General features: G+C 44.4%; 1 protein-coding gene across 19 annotated transcripts in view; it reads right to left on the bottom strand.

Annotated features, from left to right (window-relative positions):
• CAPN13 (calpain 13) overlaps positions 1 to 20835 on the bottom strand; it is an 81016-nt gene that overhangs the window by 52055 nt on the left and 8126 nt on the right. For 6 of the 19 annotated variants that reach the window (XM_064709546.1, XM_064709562.1, XM_064709563.1 and 3 more), the window contains exons 2-5: positions 4237 to 4419; positions 3593 to 3712; positions 2404 to 2566; positions 655 to 735 (exon numbers count right to left, since the gene is read on the bottom strand). The gene's annotated coding sequence lies outside the window, so the exon portion shown is untranslated. Of the gene's footprint in view, positions 1 to 654; positions 736 to 2121; positions 2195 to 2366; positions 2567 to 3592; positions 3713 to 4236; positions 4420 to 12137; positions 12239 to 20835 lie in introns of those variants that run through there. The other 13 variants (XM_064709552.1, XM_064709557.1, XM_064709554.1 and 10 more) reach the window with 5 other exon arrangements.

The following is a 20835-nucleotide window of genomic DNA, read 5'->3' as shown; positions in this document are numbered from 1 at the left end:
TAACATGTGTCCTTTTTCAGGCTTGTGATGCCCAGAAAAAGGTACCTGGACTGTCCATAACTCTTTGTATTTGTTGTCTCATATTGTTCTAATTCAAATTGTCCATACTATTATTACTCTAATTGTATTACTATTTTTATAACCCTTTTATTACTATTAAACTTTTAAAATTTTAAAAAACAAGTGATTGGGGTTTTTCACACACCCATGCCCCTCTGCAGGCAGTCTATGGGGTCAGGACCTGGCTGGCAGTGCCCAACACGGTCTGACGGTCCCTTCTTTTGGAGCAGCACCCTGAATCCTGGCCACAGCTCTCCCACATGGCTCTCACAGGTCCATCAGCAACAGCAAAGGTCACAAAAGTTGTTAAAGCTGAAAGTTTCCTGCTTGGCTGGGGAGCTTCTTACTGTTACTGACCTCGAGAGGCAGAAGGGCTTTCACAGGGCAGAGTTATAATGGAATGGGTATTGGAGATGTTGCAAGGAGAGAGGGAGGGATTTCAAACACAAAATCAGGTTCAGACATACTGTTAAACTCTAAAGAAAACAAAGAGACTCGTCTAAGGGAAGAAATTATTATTCAGAAGGGGGTAAACATTCAGGAGGGACTAAACAAACATTTGCTTAGTCCTGGGATCTCCTTCAACACACTTACTTATCTGAAATGGAGAAGGGAATCACACCCAACTTTGGTTTCTCTTCCTTCTCAGCACAGGGACATCCGTGTTGTCTGTCCCTGAGAAAGGGACAAACAGCAAAGAAACAGGGAGACAAAGTAAGCAGAGGAGAATCTACAGAGAGAAGGATATAAAGAGATCAAGTGATGCAGCTGGAAGGGATGGGAAGGAAAGGGGAGTCTCTGAACATAGCAGGGCAAAAAAGGTTGGAGACTCCTGCAGAAATCCATGGGGAAAGCCCAAGCAGGCACCATTCTCTGCACTGAACAGCCTCAAAGGCAGCAGGGAAGGTGTGTCCTGTCTCCCTCCAGCTCTCATTCAGCAAAGATGTCAAGCCACAGCTATAATCAGGTACTCAATGGCAGCAAAAGCTACTGACAGCTAATTACTCTTTGCATAAAGATTTATGTCACAGTACAGACATCATTTCCTTCAATGGCTTTGGTATTTTTCACAGAGTAGAAAGTAGAAATAGGCAATTAGGAACCACGTATACTTCATGGCTGAACCTTCTCCTCTCCACTGATTTTCTCAAAACATTTCCATTATATGTTGGCTAAACTGAATTTCTGTACTTTAGAAAGAGCAACTAATTTTCTCAAACACAACAAAGGGTACCACAAGGGCTGAAAAGCCAGCAGCCCTTTTTCCCCTGCTTCCTCTCAAGCACTCCAAACTATCAAGATACATTTCATCTCCCCATAGTATTCAATACATGCCACAGTAATGCCAGCACTCTTTCCTCTAAGATCCTGTCATTCACGCACTTGAAGCATTGTAAAAATGTCAGGGACTCGGTTCCAGAGTTATCTCATAATGAAGGAAAGTGTGAGTTTATTATCCCTCCTAGCATTCGGAGGGAGAAACAGAGACAGCAGGCTGAGGGTGCAGTGCAGGGAGCAGAACGTGGGTGTCCCAAACCCCACATGGACAGCAGCTCCTTGTACACACCATGTGCAAAAGCCTTGAGCACCACAGAAAATCCAAACCAAAGACAGGCACTCTGGCAGCCCTCAGGGAGATTTCTTTCCCAGTGGCATCTTGCACGACCTTCTGCTCCAAACAGCCTGTGAAGTGCTCCCTCCTGGCTATTTATTAAGTCAATTTTCTTCTCGTTTTGCATACACAGCATAGGACAGCTCCAGATACCTTTTTTCTACCTCATTTAACATCAGCCCACAGTAACTATAGCATCCTCCTCATCTTAGAATCTCTACTCCCACTTGATCCAATTACTTCTGACAACTCACCGTTTTACAAAGGAGCCTCTTTCTAGGATGGCAAATTCATCTTTCCTTTCCCTCCAGGTAACATTAAGGATAGGGACTCTAATTTATTCTGTCTCTCCAAGGCAAATCCCTCTCAATGTGTCTGTGGTGCCTTTCCAGCCCTATTACTTGTGCTTCATCTGGTGCTAAATCAAAGAGCAAAGGGATGTGTTTTACCTGCAGAGCCGCCGGCGTAGCTCCAGCCAACACCAACACAGAGACAGGGGCTGGCCTAATCCCTGCTCCCCTTTATAGGGAAGCTTTGGCCACACCTTGAGCAAACGTGACCAAGCTGAAGTTCAACAGCCAATCTGGCTTGGGTGTAATAGTTTCATACAGATATCACAGCAGGAAGGCACATAAATATAGAGATATGCACACACACACTTCTGCTGGCCATGCATAATGAATTGTCAACCTACATTTGGGGACAGCATCCTCTGGCCAAGGGGGCTTCACCTGCAGTTATTCTCAGAGGAAAACAGGTTTATTTGCACCTCTCCTCTTGGTTTTCTCCTCCTCAAAGCACCAGGAAATGCAGTAATCATTCAGGATCCAGGCACAGCCTGGACCTGGCAGGACTCAGCACAGGACGAGTTATCAGAGGTGCGTGTCATTCTTTCTGCAGCAGGAAGATCAGCAGATATTTTTAGGCCAATGCCTGTTAGCATTTATGCTGGGCTCTTACTTAAATTCCACTTCAGTTCACTTGGGCAGCTCATTTCCTCCAGGGCTGCCTGAGGAAGTAGAACTTATCCTTTTAGTCAGGAAGGGACTGACCTCCATTATGCTGAAGCCCAAAGCCAAAATAATTAAAGAGTATCTAGCAAAAACATGGAAATGTTTATTTTTGGGAGACCAAACTGAGACAGCCTAAAGAGGCCCAAAATTCAAGGGAATGTGGGCAGCACGTTCTCAGGGACACATTCCTTGGCAGCAATCCTAAGTGTAATCCTACAGCCTGCAAACACATGTTTGAATAAAATCCTGGAATCCTCAGTCTCTTGCCACCTGAACAAGGGACAACAATGCAGTAAAGCAAACCAACAGCACCCTGGGCTGTGTGGGTTGCAGCACAGTGGGTCAAACGAGGAGACCCTTCCCTTTTGCACATGGGATGTTATTTGGGATGATATCTGCAGTGCTGTACCCAGTTTGGGGATGCCCAGTGCAGCAGAAACACACCAGAGTGGTCAGTGGGGCTGGGGCACACAATGTGAGAGAAGGGAGAAAGAGAGTTTTTCTGCTCAGGCAGAAGGGACACCTAACTGCACTGTCCTACTATCCAAAAAGTTCCAGAGCAGGTGGAGACAGGCTGTCCTTGAAGGTGCACAGGAGATGGGCAGAGGCAACAGGGACAAGGAGCAGCAAGGAAAATTACATGTGGCTGGGGACAAAAAGGATCTTCAGAGTGGCTAAGCCCAGAGACATATCAGAGATCTTCACATGGACAAGGATATAAGCAGCAACACCTAACTCAGAAATCAACCTGCTTTGAGCTGGAGTGGGACTCAAAGACCCAAGAAATGACCCTCTCTTTTTCAAGTTACCACAGCTTGTTCATGAAAAGTTACTCTGCAGTGAGTGTTCATGAAGTTCACCTTGGGGATTAACAGAAAAATTTATCAATCTATAGTTCTTTACTTACCCAAAGTAATCCTACAGGCACCTGGGCTCAGGAACTTCCCCAGAACAAGACTTTCTGTTTGGTCTGCAGTCCCTTTGAGCTGGGATGTCAACAGTTCACACAGCAGCTGCTTCCTAGGAGCTATGGGAGATGAGAACATAAAAGGGCTCATGAAAAAGACAGTTCATCTTCTTCATCAGTGCTCACTACAGCTCTGTGGGTCTGAAAGCTGGGTACTGCACTCTGCCTGCTCCTATTTAAGGGCTTTCATTTCCTCTTGAGACCCCAGCATTTAGCAAACTCTAATAGGAAACCCATCCATGTAAATTAGAGCAAAATCTGCCTCGGAGGGCAAAACAGGTGCAGTTTTCCTTTAAGAGCTGTTTTCCATAAGCACTACATAAATAAAAGCTGATTGCAGCAGGAGCAGGGAGCAAAGATTTCCTTCATTGCAGGGAAGGAGCTGAGAGGTGATAAATGCCATGGCTGCTGGCTGCTGTGACAGCAGGAGCGCTGCTCATCGCCTCCTCCCCTGGAAACCACAGGTACAGCCCCCTCCAGCCATGGGATTCATTGTCTGGAACTGATATCTCTGCTTAAATGCTGGATTAACATGATTTAAGAAATATTCATTGCAAAGTTGATTAGAAAGCCCCATCACCAACCTGGCAGGAGATTTCGGTTATTGCAGCACGAGCCCATTTTGAGATTGTCAGCTTTTCTGCAGAAGGCTGTATTGATGTGTCCATTTCTGCAGTGGCTCCAGAGAAGGAAACCCAGAAGGCTCAGGGATTTATGTGCAGTAATGAGCCTTGGGATTATTTGCTACCCTAAGTACCTGTGGAAACCTGCAAGAAAAAAAAAAAAAAGGAAAAAAAAAACCAACCCAGAAGGATTTGAGTGAAGTGCACAGGGCTGTGCTACCCTGTGAGATCGTGGCAAGTGCCAACAATTCCCCTGAGTTAAAGTTTGCTTTTGCACAGCAGGAACACGAATCCATCCAAGGGCAGATGTGCAGTTTAATCTTCTCATGAACAAAAGATGCTGGAGGATCACTGAAAAAGCAAAACTGCTCCTGCACTGTGAGGCACCACCTCAGGGCTGGTAAAACCCAAATAAAGGACCAACAGCTTCCTCTTTCCCTGGGGACTGGCACCAGAGGGCAAATTCCAGCAGCTGCTGTTGGACCCAGGTTTTCTGTGAAGCCAGCATGGCTTGTGAGGTCTCAGCTGGCACCACAGATTTTTGGCATCACAGATTTTTGGAATTTAGTGAATCTTTATTCCTCTCTACCCTGGGATAAAAAACAGCACAAAAAATAATTTGCACAACACATAGGCTCTTTTAAAATGGATTTTAAACTAAATACTTCTATCTCCTCTTTGCCTGGCTTTTCTGAGGGTAGGCTGCTCCTCTGGATAGATGTCAGGGTCCCAGTGCAGCTGTCAGCTTGCTCACTCCCCCACCACCAGATCAGGAAGAGAACTGGAAGAGTAAAAGTGAAAGAACTCATGGGTTGAGGTCAGGGCACCTCAAAAGGCAGAGCAAAAGCTGTGTGCACAAGGAAGGCAAACCAAGGAATGAATTCCCTGCTTCCCATGTTCAGGCATCTCCTGGAAGGAAAGGCTCCATCCCACAGAGCAGTTACTGGGGAATCAGTGACTCCAGCATCCCCTTCCTGCTCCTCCCCAGCTCTACCTGCTGGCCAGGATTCCCTGGAGTGGGATGTCCCTTGGGCCAGGGGGTCAGCTGGGCTGCTCTGACCCCTCCCAGCCTCTCCCTGCTGGGTGGGCGAGGAGCAGGAGAGGCCCTGAGGATGTGTGCAAGCACTGCCCAACCACTGCAAAAACATCTCTCTGCTATCAGCACTGCTTCCAGCACAAACCCAAACCACAGCCCCACGCCAGGCACTGTACAGAAAATGAACTCTGAGCCATTGAAAGCAGCACAGCAGCATGTGTGAGTTTGGCAGAGAGTTTTGCATCACCTCCCAAGGCTGTCTGGGGAGGAACTGCATCACTTTGCCCAAGTGCTGGTGGGAGCCTTGGCCTGAAGAAAGGGAGCTCTCCTCACTCCACCCACAGAGCTTCTGCACTCAAGTATTAGGAGCGCTATTTTTTGCAACATTTCAGACATATGCCTTAATTTCTTACTTGTGCTGCTCTCACCCCTGTGAAGATCACACTCTTTTTAGCAGAAAGGCTCCTAATTTACACCGTGGTAAATAAAAGAAACAGGCTGGGAAATTTTCCAGGGTAGTGAACACAAATAGGTTTTGTGTAAAAGAGGAATCATCCTTCAATCATTGTCACATTTGCTGCAGTGATTGGGCATCCCACTGTTTCTGCATTATGGGACTAATGTAAGAATACTATCAATCCATTTCATTTCCTCATTCATAATTTCATATATAGGTCAAGTGTTACCATTTATTTGCTTTTCTTAGACAAGATGCAGGGGAACCATGATTAATATTAGTCATAAACAAGCTCCTTTGCTCCGTGTTTATGCACTCCTATTTCTGGCAGGACCTGCCCTTCTAAAACATAAACTTTTATGACTGTAAAAACTACCAGGCAAGTAACAAAGTCCTACTTCAGCATCTGTTTTTTACCCAATCCTCACCCACGAGCTGCTCCTCGGTGCAAACTTACCACGAGCTGCAGCACCCTTGCCACATTCACATATGAATCATTTTGCTTCATAAATGAAGTACAACTGTTGCTGGAGTGAAGCGTGGCAGCTGCTTAACAGCACATAATGAATCCACAGAGCTGGGTCCTAGCTGCCTCTTGGGGGAGGGGGATTTGGTCTGAAAAATATCTCTCTCCAGAGCCCTGTTTGCAGAAGAAATATCCACTGACTTCAGAACCACACTGGGTATTCTTGGAGAATAAAAATAAAAATAAAAAAATAGGCAGCCTGCTACTGATACCCATATTAGCACTTGAAATTCCCAGTGGAATATTTTTCCTTCAGAAAAATGCAGTTCTGTCAAAGATGAAAGACACTAACAATGAATTTTCACCACGAGAAAGATACAAACATTTCAATAACGCCATTGGGCTCCATTCTGATTTTGCAATGGTTGCAACTTTTGCTTATGAAAGCCACATCACTTCAGGCTCATCTCTGCATTATCCAGAAGGTTTAACACTGCACTGCAAAAAAGATTTCAAGTGCTATTGCAATAGCTCTCTGCATTCAGTCTGACATTATTTTTAAGAATGTGATTTCCCAGGAAATTTTGGACTTTGTTTTTCTGTTTGAACGAGGAACAGAATATGATCCCACTTTGAATACCAAATCTCTACAAAACCTCTACAGAAGTTTGACCCCTCAGCAGCCAGCAGTGAAATTCTCCTTGAGAATAAGCCCATCCCATCATCAGGAGTAACATCAAAACATTTTTTAAACAGAGCCATCATGACATTGTCCTTGCAAGTGACACAGCCTCCCACCTGGTCACAGCAATGCTGCTTCACTTCACAGGAATAAAAGTGAGGGAGCACTTTTATTTCTCTCTCCTTGGTATCCCTCATCTATCTCTTCATAAGCAGCTTTTTGGGTGCCAGAGACAGCCCTTGGTGCAAGGCAAAAATCAGAATGAAGCTCTTGTTTTCATCGGCACACTGGCCCTTGTTTGGCATTTCTGCCTCCAGCCTCTTTCAAGCCCCATGGATACGAGAAAATTTATTTCACGCTTTTTTTGTTTTTGTTTTTGCCTTGGTGTGAACAGATTGTGACAGCCTCGCACTTGTTTGTTTTCCAGAAACATTCCCCCCATCCTCTGAAGGAGAATCCTTGGCCTGCAGACTGTTCTGACAGTTTATAAAAGCATTTGGGGTTCCCAGGCTTTGCTGACATGCACAGCACAGCTTCCTCCTCCTCGACATCTTGGCATTTGGGAGATGCCAACAAGGGTGAGCTGCTGGCATTCCACCTCTCCTGTGGTGTTTGTGGGGTCCCCAGGACGAGGGGAGAGATGAGAATCTGACTCCATGTTCTCAGAAGGCTGATCTATTGTTTTATGATATTATATTATGTTAAAGAACGCTATACTAAAACTAGACTAAAGAAAGAGAAAGGATGCAGACAGAAGGCTTAATAAGAATGAATAATAAAAACCTGTGACTGACTCCTCAGAGTCCAACACAGCTGGTGGTGATTGGTCATTAATTAAAACCAATTCACATGTTTGGGTAAACAATCTCCAGACCACATTCCAGAGCAGCAAAACACAAAGAAGCTGAGGCTTCTCATCTTCCCTGGAGAAGAAACCCTGGCAAAGGGATTTTTCAGAAAACATGACAGTGACATTCCCCTCCTTGCTCCCACAAGACATCCAACACCTGCAGAAATTCAGGGTTCGTGGAATCCCAGCTCCTCTGGGATTCCACGTGCTGCAGCACAAACCCAAAACCTGAAAATGGGATTCATACCCAAATCAGAAGGATCTGAAGCTAAATTGTGGCAAACCCTAACACTGTCCCAGGGGAATTCAGGCCATGAGTGGGTTGGAAGCCACAGATGTGACACCCTGGCCTTGTCCTCTGAGAGGTGCTGGTGGAGCTTCTCCCCCTAGATCCTGGCAGTGTTGGCCATTGCTTGAACACACTGGCTCCACAAACCACAAATAATGGCATGGAAGGAGAAATTGAATTGATCTCTCAGACTAACACCACCATCACCAAATTCCTGCAAATTTAAAAGACTAGAAAAACCAGAAATCCTATGTTTTTGATGACTCTGGCTCCATCTTCCCCTGATCCAGCAGAGTTGACCTTTCCTGAAGCAGTAGGACCCAAGCATAGATACCTGCAAGGTACCTGGGCAGCTTAAAAGGAAAGGCTGCCTTGAGAGAGGATGGTGAGATACCCACAGACCTGATGGTAAAGTCAGAAAAAAGCTTGTGTTCACCTCAGTTATCACATTAGGTGAGAGTGGTACAGATCTTTTCTGCTTTCTGGACAGTGCAAGGCCCCCAGGATCATGCTGTGCTTCCCTGCAATACTCAGGGTACCTAAACCTGGTGTTTATCCTCTGAAAAAAGCAGCCCACACTTTGTATCCCACTCACCAGAGACCCATTTGGTCTCTCTAAGAATTATTTTGGCCAAGAGAAGAGTCATATCACAGCATCAGCACTCGCTAACATCACAGGGTTGAAAAGTAAAAAAAAATCTCAAAGAACCTAAAACATCATTAGCCTGAGTTTTCTCATGCTGATGACTTTGTAGTCAGATGCATCTGAGCTTTCTTATCTGACACAAGTTAAAAGCAAAGTGTTGTCCATAAAGAAATCTGTTCAGCTTAGTCTGGAGACTGGATTTACCCAGCCCCAAACCAAAGAGAAACATGACCTCTGATTTGAGAGGCATAGAAAGGGTGGAAAATCCATGGAGGAAAGCTCCAGGCAGGAGTGGTCCCCTCCAGAAATTCAGACAGTTTTGCTGCTGAGGTAACAGTAAAGAGAGGAAGGAAAAAAAAAAAGGCAACAAGAAGATCTTGTACAGAAAGAATTGAGAGTTGGTTTACCAGAGTGAACTTCCAGTAACTGTACAAACTTGGAACCAGAGAGTACTTGTCCCTTTGCAGCATGGCTCTGGTGGGTCTCTAGGACATGTGAAAGACAGAATCCCATCCCAGCTGGAAGAGAGGAAAAGATCAAGAGTGAAGCTGTGGAGCACGAGTGGAAAATCTGAGGCACAGAGCCCAGGGGTGGGGACAGTCATCCTGAGCATCTCAGCATCAGGACCCAGCCTGGGTTCAAACACACAAATCCCTGATGGAGAAAGCTGCCCTCCCCAAATTCTGCTTCCCAGGAGCTGTGGGGGACCAGCTGTGCCCTGCATGGACTGACAGAGCAGCACATGACATCCAGGCCCCTTGGAAAGAAAGGGTTTGGGTGCCCTGCTCTCCTTTTCCACCTGGCTGTGTGGCCATGGCAGCTGCCACCACCTTTCCCAGGCTGGCCCTGCTGTGTGACCTTGTGACAGTGTTCACAGGGAAGGGATGAGAATGCTGACTCCATGTTTCAGAAGGCTTGATTTATTATTTTATGATATATATTATATTAAAACTATACTAAAGGAATAGAAGAAAGGATTTCATCAGAAGGCCAGCTAAGAATAGAAAAAAAATGGAATGATAACAAAAGCTTGTGTCAGAGTCCAAGCCAGCTAAGCCAGCTGAGTCTGATTGGCCATTAATTAGAAACAACCACATGAGACCAATCACAGATCCACCTGTTGCATTCCACAGCAACAGATAATCAATGCTTACATTTTGTTCCTGAGGCCTCTCAGCTTCTCAGGAGAAAAAAATCCCAAAGAAGGGATTTTTGATAAAATATCATGGCTACATGTCCTCTGTCCCCACACTGTGCTGGCAGCAGGCTCCCTTTCCCTGCCCTGAGCTCCTTTGGCAGGATGAAAGGTTCCTCTCTGAGCTGCACGGTGTGCTTTGATAACAGAGCTGCTCTCTTTGCTCTGCTCTATCAGTACATGGAAAAATGAGGATTGGTGCTCTATCTGAGGTATTAATTAAATACCTTAAATAGCTAGATAAGGCACTTAACTAGGGCTCAGAGCCATGTGTGCAGAGTGAGATGCCAGTGCAGAGAACAGCATATGGTCCCCAGTGAATGTTTCTGTCACTTTTCATTGACATTTCAACTAATGTTCTTCACTGATTATCTGTATTCTACAATGTATTAAGGAAGCACATCAGACACACTGCCTTTAGCTTGTCCAGCCAAACTACACCACATTTCTAAAAGCTTCCTTCTTCCTGGGGGAGGAGAAGAACTGGACTCTCTAATTCAATGGTCAAACACATGAGGGCTATGGGAAACAGCCACAGGATAGAACAGGGCCACAATACACAAGACTGTAAAAAGGAGGGCAGAGTCTCAGCTTATTTACAGAGCATGACTGCTGTGAACATTATTCCATCCAGTAAAAAAGTTAAAAAGGCAAGGTAATGCCTGAAAGGGAGGAGGGACACAAGGAGAGGACAAGGCTCAGCAAGACCAGCCCTAGGGTAGGACACACTTGGAAATGTTGCTTCTCTTTGAGGTGAGAAGAAATGGCATAGTACCATGCTGGGAAGCACCCATGACAGTAAAGATAGACTGGAAAACAATGTGACAGTGCCTGAATTCCTGGTGCATTTTCAATTTTAACTTTTTCTGAAAGAGAACTTGTTAATTTTAAATTTGTTGAGCTTATTAGAAAATCCCAGACCAAGTCACTAATCTCACTGTACCAACACTAATATAAGAGAGGGTTTAAGATGGAGCAAGAGCTGAATGTGAAGCAGCCACGTCCTCCCCTCAGCCCACCGGGTGAGAGACATCTTGTCCCTCTCCCAGACACCTGATTTCCTCCAGCTCCTCTGATGCTGCTGAGCACAGGGAAATGCAGAAAGGGAGTGAGAGCAGAGCAGAGCTGAATGCAGCAGCTCTCCTGACTCACTAATGGAAAAGGCAAAATGAATCTAGCAACCCCAGGAGCCAGTCAGGGACCTTCACTCTGCCCAAAGTTTCTTCTCCAGAGCAAAAAGATGAGACACTTTGAACCTAAAAACAATCTCTATGTACTGTCATATTTTTTTACTAATATGGGATAAGACTTGGGGGCAAGCCTGAACCAAGCCCCTTGTTTGCTGCATCCAGGAGGAAACTGTCTATGAGCAAGTGGGTGATGTGCTGAGATGAAGACTGAGCTTTTTCTCTCCTGCAGTCTGAATTTCAATTACTGTGCTTGCTGCAGCCCACTGAGAGCAGGGCTTGGTGGCCATTAGCTGGAGAACCCAACTCTAATGTGTTTGACCCAATATAAGCCCCAGTGAGTGACAGAGGTTGGGATTGAGCAGGAAATCCTGCAGGCTGTGATGGATCAGATTCCCAGAACAAAGAATTGCCTTCCTCCCCTCCTCTCCCTTTATATCCTCCTGCCAAAGCACTGGGGATGGTCCTATTAAACCAGGGGCTACACAGAGCATTGAGGAAATCACAGAGATGGGTTTTGCACTAAATAACTGGACTGTCAGAGAAAGAGAGAGGGAAAAGACATCACTGCATTGCTGAGAGACAAAAACTGAAAAATTGCCCATCCTGCAGCTTCTTTGGGGCCACAGATTTATGATGTGTGTACAGTGCCTCACACAGTAAGACTTTGATCCTTCCACTGGATCTTGAAAGACCTCTGTAATCCAAACAGTATGAACAAACAATTATTCCGTGTCAGGATGAGGAATGATTAAAATTGTTTTACTTTATTTTAACTGTTGGGTATATAAAAACCCAAGGAAGTTTCAGAATTGTTAATCTTTAACTTTTTTTTTTTTTTTAACAGGCTTCATAAATCTCTGGGCATTTTGTTAATGAGCATGGCTATGGGCTGTGAAAAAGCCAAGTGATTAAAATAAAAATTACGTATTATGAAGATTTCCATGCCTTGGTTCTATTTGTGTTACCTGCTACCAGCAATACAGGCCACAGAGCTCCAGTGCAGATACAGCCACTTTTTTAACTCCTCTTCCTTATGAATACACATTCTCACCTTTTTTTGCCCCTGGTTCTGGTTGCAGTTCAGACCCTCTCAGTCAACAGGGAGCAGGAAGAGCAAAACTTTTACTGGTGAAACATTCACAGAGAGACAATCTAAAGTGAAATCAGAAACCATTTGGTTGGAAAATTGTGGTATTTCCTGGGTCCCCAGGACAAAGGAGGAATTGAGAATCTGGTTCCATGTTCTTAGAAGGCTAATTAATTATATTCTATACATACGATATATATACAATATATTGTTTATAGTATATTATTTTTATTATTTTAATTAACTTTTATTATTTTTTATTAATTTTTATTATGCTATACTAAAACTATACTAAAGAATAGAGAAAGGATACAGACAAAAGGTTACAAAAGAATGATCATGAAAAACTCATGACTCTTCAGAGCCTCGACACAGCTGGATGTGATTGGTCATTAAGTTAAAACAATTCACATGAAACCAATCAATGACCAGTTGGTAAACAATCTCCAGACCACATTCCAAAGCAGCAAAGCACAGGAGAATCAAATCAGATAATTATTGTTTTCATTTTTCTCTGAGGCTTCTCAGCTTCCCAGGAGAAGACATCCTGGTGAAGGGATTTTTCAGAAAATTAATTCCTATTCATAATTCAAGAGTCCATCTCAGAAACACGCCTGAAAAATCTTGTTTCTCTAGGCAGGGATTATCTCAAGGCCAGGATTTCTGAATAAAACCATGCCCAGCTGGCTCCAATATCTAACCCAAAGGCCACTGACTTGGACAGAATAATGCAATAACTTCAGTGCAGCCTAGAGCACATCTGAGACAAGGCAGCAGCACCCCAGCCCTGCCTGGGGGCAATGGCCACACCAGGAACAAGGCACAAACACCAAGTTCCGTCCCACTGCTAAACACCACAGGAGATGCTGAGAGCCTGAGAGACACCGTGCCCACACCACAAACTTCATTTCTGCCCTAAAGAAGGCATCTGATCCAGGCTGGAGGGGATGGGCATCTGCACTCTGCCACCTGGTAAATAGGTAACAGTGCTGCTGTGCAAAATGCAACCTTTTGGGTTTACTTTCAGACTGAAAAAAAGCCCACATGCCTGAACATTTCCCTGTTTCCCTTCATCTGCATCTGTGTCGATAGTTTTACCACAAGATGCTGCATGACACCTGCACCTGTGCAAGGCCATTTATTTGAATTTGTGCCACAAGTGCTTGAGGAGTAAATATTTGCAAGGACCAGTTCCAGTGACTCTGCCTGCTGACTGTTACCTGGGCCTGGGCTCCTCGTGGGCAGCAGGCTGGGTGTCACCAGAACTCAGGGACACCATCTGCTGACTGTGCTGCTGTCACTGTCTGAGGAAGGTGTTGGTTTGACTCACACACACGTCTGTTTATCCTTGATCCAGTAAAACACCCACAAACAGCCCCATGGCACCTCCAGCCCGGGCAGCTTTGGGGCAGGGCCACAGCAGTTGTGCCCCAGCACCTTTGGTTTCACAGAAGGTCACACCAGGTATGAACTTCAACCCTTGCACAGAACCTGGCACCTCCCATTGATTTTTCTCTCTCTTCCCCCATGACCCAGAGAACTCGTGCCCAGTCAGAACTCAGGAACATTTGTGTGCACATCCTCATTTCAGGTCACCAGGCTGGCATTCAGTGGAAGAAGCTTTTAATGTTTGCATTGTTTTTCTGAGAAATTATTTCCCCCTTTTTAAAAAGCTTTTATTCTTCTGGTTTTTTTCCCTTCCAGGTTCCTGCTAACTTCACGTTACTTTTCTAAAAATGCGCTCTAAATAATTTTGCTGGCAATAATATTCAAAAGTAGTATTCTGAGAAGGCAAAAAATAGTCACAGAGAGCAGATTTCACATTGTGTAAAGCACGAGTCACTGAGAATAGATGGAGGTTCTGTCATTTGGGTGAAAACTCACAAAATTTTCACATCAACAGACCAGTGCAACGTCCAGCCTGTAGCTAATGAAATGCAGAAAGCTTTGCGAGGAACAATCCTTATTAGAGGAGGCATTCATACCAAAACAAATCATCCCCTTCCACCTGTGTCTTTTTCTGATATAATGGAAAAAAACAACAAAACAGATGGTGATAGCTTTACTCAGGGTTTTCCTGCAAGATACTCAGATATGGCAAGGAAATGTACAGATCACAAAGCAATCCTGTCAAAAGAAGCTGGGGGAAAAGTTCACTGCCATCATTTGTCAATAAGCAGCCCACAGCTGTTCCTTCCCAGCTCTGGATGATATTCTTAAGGCATAGGCCAACTACTGAGGATTTTAATGGCTTATTATTTTTAGTAGTACAAAACATTTTAAGGTCACACTCATTTCAGTCACAAAATAGAAACACATCAAGCACCTCAATGCATTCAGACCAGCTAATCAACACATCAGCACAGGCAGGATTTTGAATCTCAAATACCTCACTTTGAGGTGCTCGCAGGCTGAAAAATTCATAAATCAGAAATGACTAATGGCTGCATTCAGCAAATCATTTCAGACAGCAACTGCATTGGAGAAGCCCTCAATCTGTCCCTACAAAGATCAGCAATGATAAGAGGAGGTGACTTTGGGTGTCCTTCTCTGGTAAATGTGTTACCCATGGGGAGCCCCAGTTGTTTGGCCCCCCAAAAACCATCCCTGAGGAGCTGGGCAAGCCTGTGTCCAGCTCAGCCTGTGCTCTTGGCATTAATTCCAGCAGTTGCCCTGCAGGAACCCTCAGGGAAAAGTCTGCAGAAGTTATCAGATTTATTAAAAAACAACTACAAATCTCTGACACTCCATCCCTGTGGCTGGCTCAGCCCTGCAGGAAAAGCAACATCTGCTCCTGGGCTGGTGGGCTGCTGTCTCCATTGAAATGCATGTGGGGCTGTAACAAAGCATTGGGAGGATTTAAAATTAAAATTGCTATGAGGGCAGACGTGCAGGGTGGTCCCAAACCCTCTGTCCCACTTGCTGACCCCACAGAAAGGCTCCCATTTGGGTGGGAGGAGGTGCTGCAGGCACTGGAGCAAAAGAGCCCCTTCCCCTCCCTGTCCGCTGCGCTCCCCCAAATCACCCAACAGGAGGAACCCAAACCCCAGATGTCACCAGCTCTTTTCCATGTCCCTCCAGAGGGGCTGCCAGGGAGGAAGGAAAGCCAGGGCACCCCAGGAATCCTCCTTACGGCTTCCCCACCATGCAGGGCTGTGCCACCTCCCATCCTTGTGATGGAAAGCAGCTTTTTATCTTCCCATCTAAGTCTGGCTCATGTAGCAGAGACCCCACCTGAGCTGGAACACAGGTGACTGTGAACATTTAAATCCCACACACACACAGAGCAGAGATGTCCATCCATTCCTGCCCCTTCCTATGAGGGACATCTCCTGTGCAAGAACATGGGGACGCCAAAACACGCAAAGAGCAACCAGAGAACAGTCACCAGTGCTGAATGAGAACGCCTTGTGCCAGGCTGAGGCACCTGCCAGATCCACTCCCTCTTCCCCCTCCTGCAGAGATCCAATTAAAATGAGAAGAAGCTGCAGCTCATGGCTGGCAGATCAGCCCCCTCCAGCCATGCTGGACTTTGGGGTCAGATACTCTCCAATCAGCTGAGCTGCTTTTCAGGGGAACAAAATCCCAAAAAACCAAAAAAATAAACCCTACCACACTTTTTTTTTTTCCCCTCCTTTTTCTGGGGTTGTTTTGTTCAGAGCTTGGCTCGGCTGGTAGAATTCTGCCAGACTCCAGGGCAAATCACTCACACCACAGACAGAGGGTTTTCACTGGAGATCAATGTAATTGCTAGCATTTATCACTTTAATAGCCCAATGAAGGTGAGATGTAATTAGAAAGGGTGTCAATTGGAATATGGAGTTTGTTTTACAATTACCTATACAGTGGGTAACCACTGGCACAGAACAGTGCAGTTTATAAAGCTGGTAATATGTGGCATAAATGTTCATCACTGGGTGACTTAAAGTGACCTAAAGCCACCCTCTGTAATTGCTGCCTTTTTTTCTTAAGTGCTTGAAACAAACACGAAAAGGTTGAACTCCTCCCAAGGCAGCTTTTGCAGCCAATGAAGATGGTTTATGCCCATGAAACTGAGCCCATAGAACTGTCACCTCATCACCATTCCCACTTGCAGAGTGATCAGCAGTGATTTTGCTTGAGTGAGTTTTGTCTGTGTAAGCAAGCTCAAATGAATGCAACAATCATAAGAACTCCCAGCAGGGCCATTGCCAAAAAAGAAGAAAAAAAAAAAAAGCTCCAGAAGCACACATAAAAAGCTTTCTCATCACACACACAAAAAGGTAGAAATTGACTAAGAATTAAAAGCAACTCATGAAATTATTTTTCTCTCTGTTTTACTCAAAATAAGTGTTTGGGTAAAGTGAGTTTTATGCATTTGGCAGGATGGCTGACCCTTGTTTAAGGCAGAATGTCTTATGGCAGAACACTTCTCCTGGATAAGGATCTCCTGCTGCTAAATAGACACCAGGGCTCGTTGCTTGATGGATATTGTGCAGTAACGAGGACTGATGGTGCTGTTAGCAGACAGCCTGACGCTGAATGGGAGACCTGAGAGCCACAGCCAGGAACCACAGCACAAAGCGTGGCTCTCCCCAAAGAGCTAATCTTGCTTCTGAATGAGAAAACAACGCAGTTTTGATTTGTATAATCTCTCGAGGGTTGGTCAGGGTACTGGAAGAGTGATTACTTCTGGGAAACCAGGCCTTCCCCCTCTGCAAAATGGAAATGCAGACTTTGGTCCTTGTCTAACACCATGAGTGTACCCTACCCTGGCAGGTTTTCCAGGTGTTAGGGCTGTAGGATTAACAAATAACCTGCTGCACTGCCACCCCTCTGACATTATCTCAAATGGAATTTAATTTAGTGCAGGAGACTGACAAGAAGCACTGGTGAAAATTTTACCTTAAAAAAGTCAGGAAGAGCAAAGATGTGGCCTGGAGGTGTAACAATTTGTGCTGTGGATGAAAACAGAGGGTCTGATGCAAATGGAGGGATGTGAGGTGCTTCCATCTGGTTCATCCTAAGAGGATTCCCCGAGGTCCTACAAACCCACCAGTGGCTCTGCAGCAGGGGTGGGTTCCTAAAGCACTCCCAGATTGTCACAGACGCATTTTATGGAAAATCCTTTCCTTAGGATTTTTTCTCCAGAGAAGCTGAGATGCCTCAGGAACAAAATGTAAACATTGATTATCTGCTGCTGTGGAATGCAACAGGTGCATCTTTGATTGGTCTCATGTGGTTGTTTGTAATTAATGGCCAATCACAGCCCAGCTGGCTCGGACTCTCTGGTCAGTCACAAGATTTTATTATCATTCCATTCCTTTCTATACTTTGCCAGCCTTCTGATGAAATCCTTTCTTCTATGTTTTTTAGTATAGTTATGATATATAATTTTCTTTTAATATATCTTCTTAATATTAATATATATGAAATAGTAAATTCATTTATACTTATATATTTTCATATATATTTTATATATTACTATAATTTATATTTACTTATAACTTTTATATTTTTATATATTATTTGTATATTTTCATATATATTTCATTTTATATATGAAATAATAAATCAGCCTTCTGAAACATGGAGTCAAGATTCTCATCTCTTCCCTCGTCCTGGGACCCCTGTGAACAGCACCACACCAGATGACACTCCTGTCATTAGCTGACCATGTAACACTCTCACCAGATGGCAGGAAGCTCTCAGATATCCCAGAAACATCACCCTGACAGCTCTGAGGGAATCCCTTTCTGCATGAGGTGAGCAGCTGCAGTGCTTTTGCAGAGTGTGCTCACTTTCATCACTCTGGCTCCTGACACACACTCCCAGCCTGGTCTCCATTTCCCAAACAAGGTGCCTGTCACCTCCAGGTGGCACTTATTGTCATGAGGCCTTTTAAATTGACTTTATGAAGCTCCTTAAAATTCAGTTTGAGACCTTATTCCCCATTTCCTGTACTTGGTGTAGCCATGTGAAGCTACAGAAAAAGGACACAAATAAACATTTCAGAGAGGCAGCATTTTGCCGGTCACCTTGCAGGGTTTTGGGTGCCCTCACAAAGAAGAGGTATGAGCTCAGATACTCCCCATCCTGTGGCCAGGTGAGCACAGCTTCTTGATATCATTACATGGACATCCCACACATCTGCACTGGGTGCCCCAACAGGTGGGACCCTGCCAAAACGTGCAGGCCACATGATGACAGTGATGGCTCAGAGAAAGTGATGCTGCTAATTGCAGCAATTAAACAGTAATGACATAATTAATGCAAAAATTATGCATGGCCCGAATCCAAGCCATTGCAGTGCAAGAGGAATTCATCACACCTAGATGAAAATCACTCCTGTGGAGAAGGTATCATATCTGCTTTTATGACTTGATCAGGGATAATGGTTATGGGGAATTCAGGGAACAGTGGCAGCAGCAGGAGCAGCTGATGGGAATGGCAATGAAACACAAAAGGACTTTAAATGTGAATGGACAAATTGAACACTGAAGGTGAAGAGAACTGAAAAAGTTGTGTTACAGCAAGTCCCTCCAGATCCATGCCCCAGACCAAAAAATACCTCACAGAGTGAGATGCAGAGACTGCCTTCAGTTGCAAAAACCATTCAAATGGACATTTGGTATTTCCCTTTCCAAGTGCAAGACAATAATGAGGAAAAGTCAACTGGTTCATTTTTCTTTTTACAAAGCAACTTTTGATGAAGAGCAGGTTTAAAGATCAGCATTAATTCTGTATAATCTACATCCTGCATTTCTAGTCTAGCATGTTTACAAATCCCTAATCTGAGAAATTAAAGAAAATAATTTAAAGTGACATAAAATGTTAAGAAATTTCTGTGATCTTGCTTAAACCTCAGAAACCAGGTATTCCCAGATAGCTGATAAAAACAGGTGAAAAATGAGTCTGATGCATTTGCTCCATCCCTGACTCAGCTCTCAGTTCACTGTCCAAATTTGGCTTCTAAATTTTGAAAATCCACTTTGTCACATTTCAAGTTATCTCCCAACAGGGTCATTAGGAGGACTTGTTAAAAATATGGTTTGAAATAAACAGGGCCAGGAGACTTCTTCTCCTTTATAATGCCTTTATTAAAAGTGATCAGCTCAGGATTGGGCAGCTCGGCAGGGCTGCAGTCCCCGTCGCATCTCCCAGGGCGACTCAGAGGAGGAGGATATGCGCAGCTCCGTCCACTAGGGGCAGAGCCGGGGGATCCAGTCCTCGTGGGAGCTTTAGGGCGTGAGGTCCCCGTCAGATGTTGCCTCTGAGCCTCGCTGGTTACCCTGGTCCTGGCGTCCGGACGACTCTCTGCTCAGGGCGAGAGGGGCTCCGAAGGTGTTCAGCATCTCTGCAGGCTCAGCACTCGGCTCCTCACGTCCAGACATCACTTTAATCTCTCAACTTTTATTTGGCTCGTTGTTTTTGGGGTTTTCTCGTTGCATCTCGAGTCGGGGTCCCACAAAGCATTCTGGACTTTGGAGTCACTTTGCATAACCCCCCCCACCCTCTCAGGTGTCTTCCCTATGTTGTAAGAGAGCACAGCCTCGGGGAAGGGTCCACCGCACCCAGCCAGGCTTTTTACTAATACAAAAGAAGAGATAAGCCTTAACGACCCGGTATTACAATAACAAAGCACTAAGAATCCTGGCAGAGACCGACCCGGAGGCGTCCCTGCAACTCCCTCTCAAAAAAAATATTAACTGAATTTTTGTTCATAACAGTCCCCCCTCTTTTTCTTTGATCGAGCTTAAATTCTTAAGCTCGCATCAACTCACAATTTTTTGTTTTGAATCTATTATAAATCTCTTGTGCACTTTGGTAGTCATGCTTACTTAACTTTGTTACTTTTCTTGGTTTTTCCAGATTGGTTTGTACAGCCAATACTGTTTTACTAAAACAGACAAATAAGCATAGTAAAAAGAGCAATCTTCTAAGTACACACACAGCGAGAAAAACCACTTTTTCCCATACATATTTTCTGAAAATCTCTAAATTCTCCCACCCACTGGGATCAAGTGTAGGAGTTTGATCTTGATTATTTACACATGCTAATCCTTTTATTTCATTTGAAATGTCCCTAATAATTGAATTCTTTATTTTTAACACTGCCTGTAGCCGGATGACTTTGTTTAACACAGATTTTGGGATCTAAACTTGGCTTTTACAATTTTGGATTTTCCCAATTTCTATTTCACTTTCCCGGTTTTGTTTAATTTCTCCCAAATCATTATATATAGGAACTCCCAAACTTGATCCAGTTTCTTTGGGTAATAAGAAAATTGGTGTTATCACCCTAGCAATGCAGTTGCCAGATGAGATCAAACTTAGGGATTTAGAGCTCCCTTGAAATGTGTTCCAAAAGGGGTTTATCTCTTTTCCAGTACACTCATATAAATACTTGTAACAAACAGTTTTTCTTACCATTTTCACCATTTCTTTGCTTTTTGCTAGATCTGCTGAGCTTGTTTCAGCGGCATCACATTCAAAGCAAAACCAGGCTTCCTCTATAGGGCACTCTCCTAGGAGTGGCTGCCTAAAAGTGGCAGTATTCTGGGCTATCCAATACACTCTCTTATTTTTCTCATAAAGGACCAATTGGGAGAGGTTAACACAATCAGGGTTAGAACTGATGTGGACTCTCAACAAGGAGCTCTCTTCCTCCTCATAGAGGGGT

This window comes from Zonotrichia leucophrys, chromosome 3 (genome assembly GCF_028769735.1).
Source record: "Zonotrichia leucophrys gambelii isolate GWCS_2022_RI chromosome 3, RI_Zleu_2.0, whole genome shotgun sequence".
Classification (NCBI taxonomy): domain Eukaryota; kingdom Metazoa; phylum Chordata; class Aves; order Passeriformes; family Passerellidae; genus Zonotrichia; species Zonotrichia leucophrys.
The sequence above is the reverse complement of the archived record's forward strand: the minus strand, read 5'-3'. Positions and strand labels throughout refer to the sequence as shown.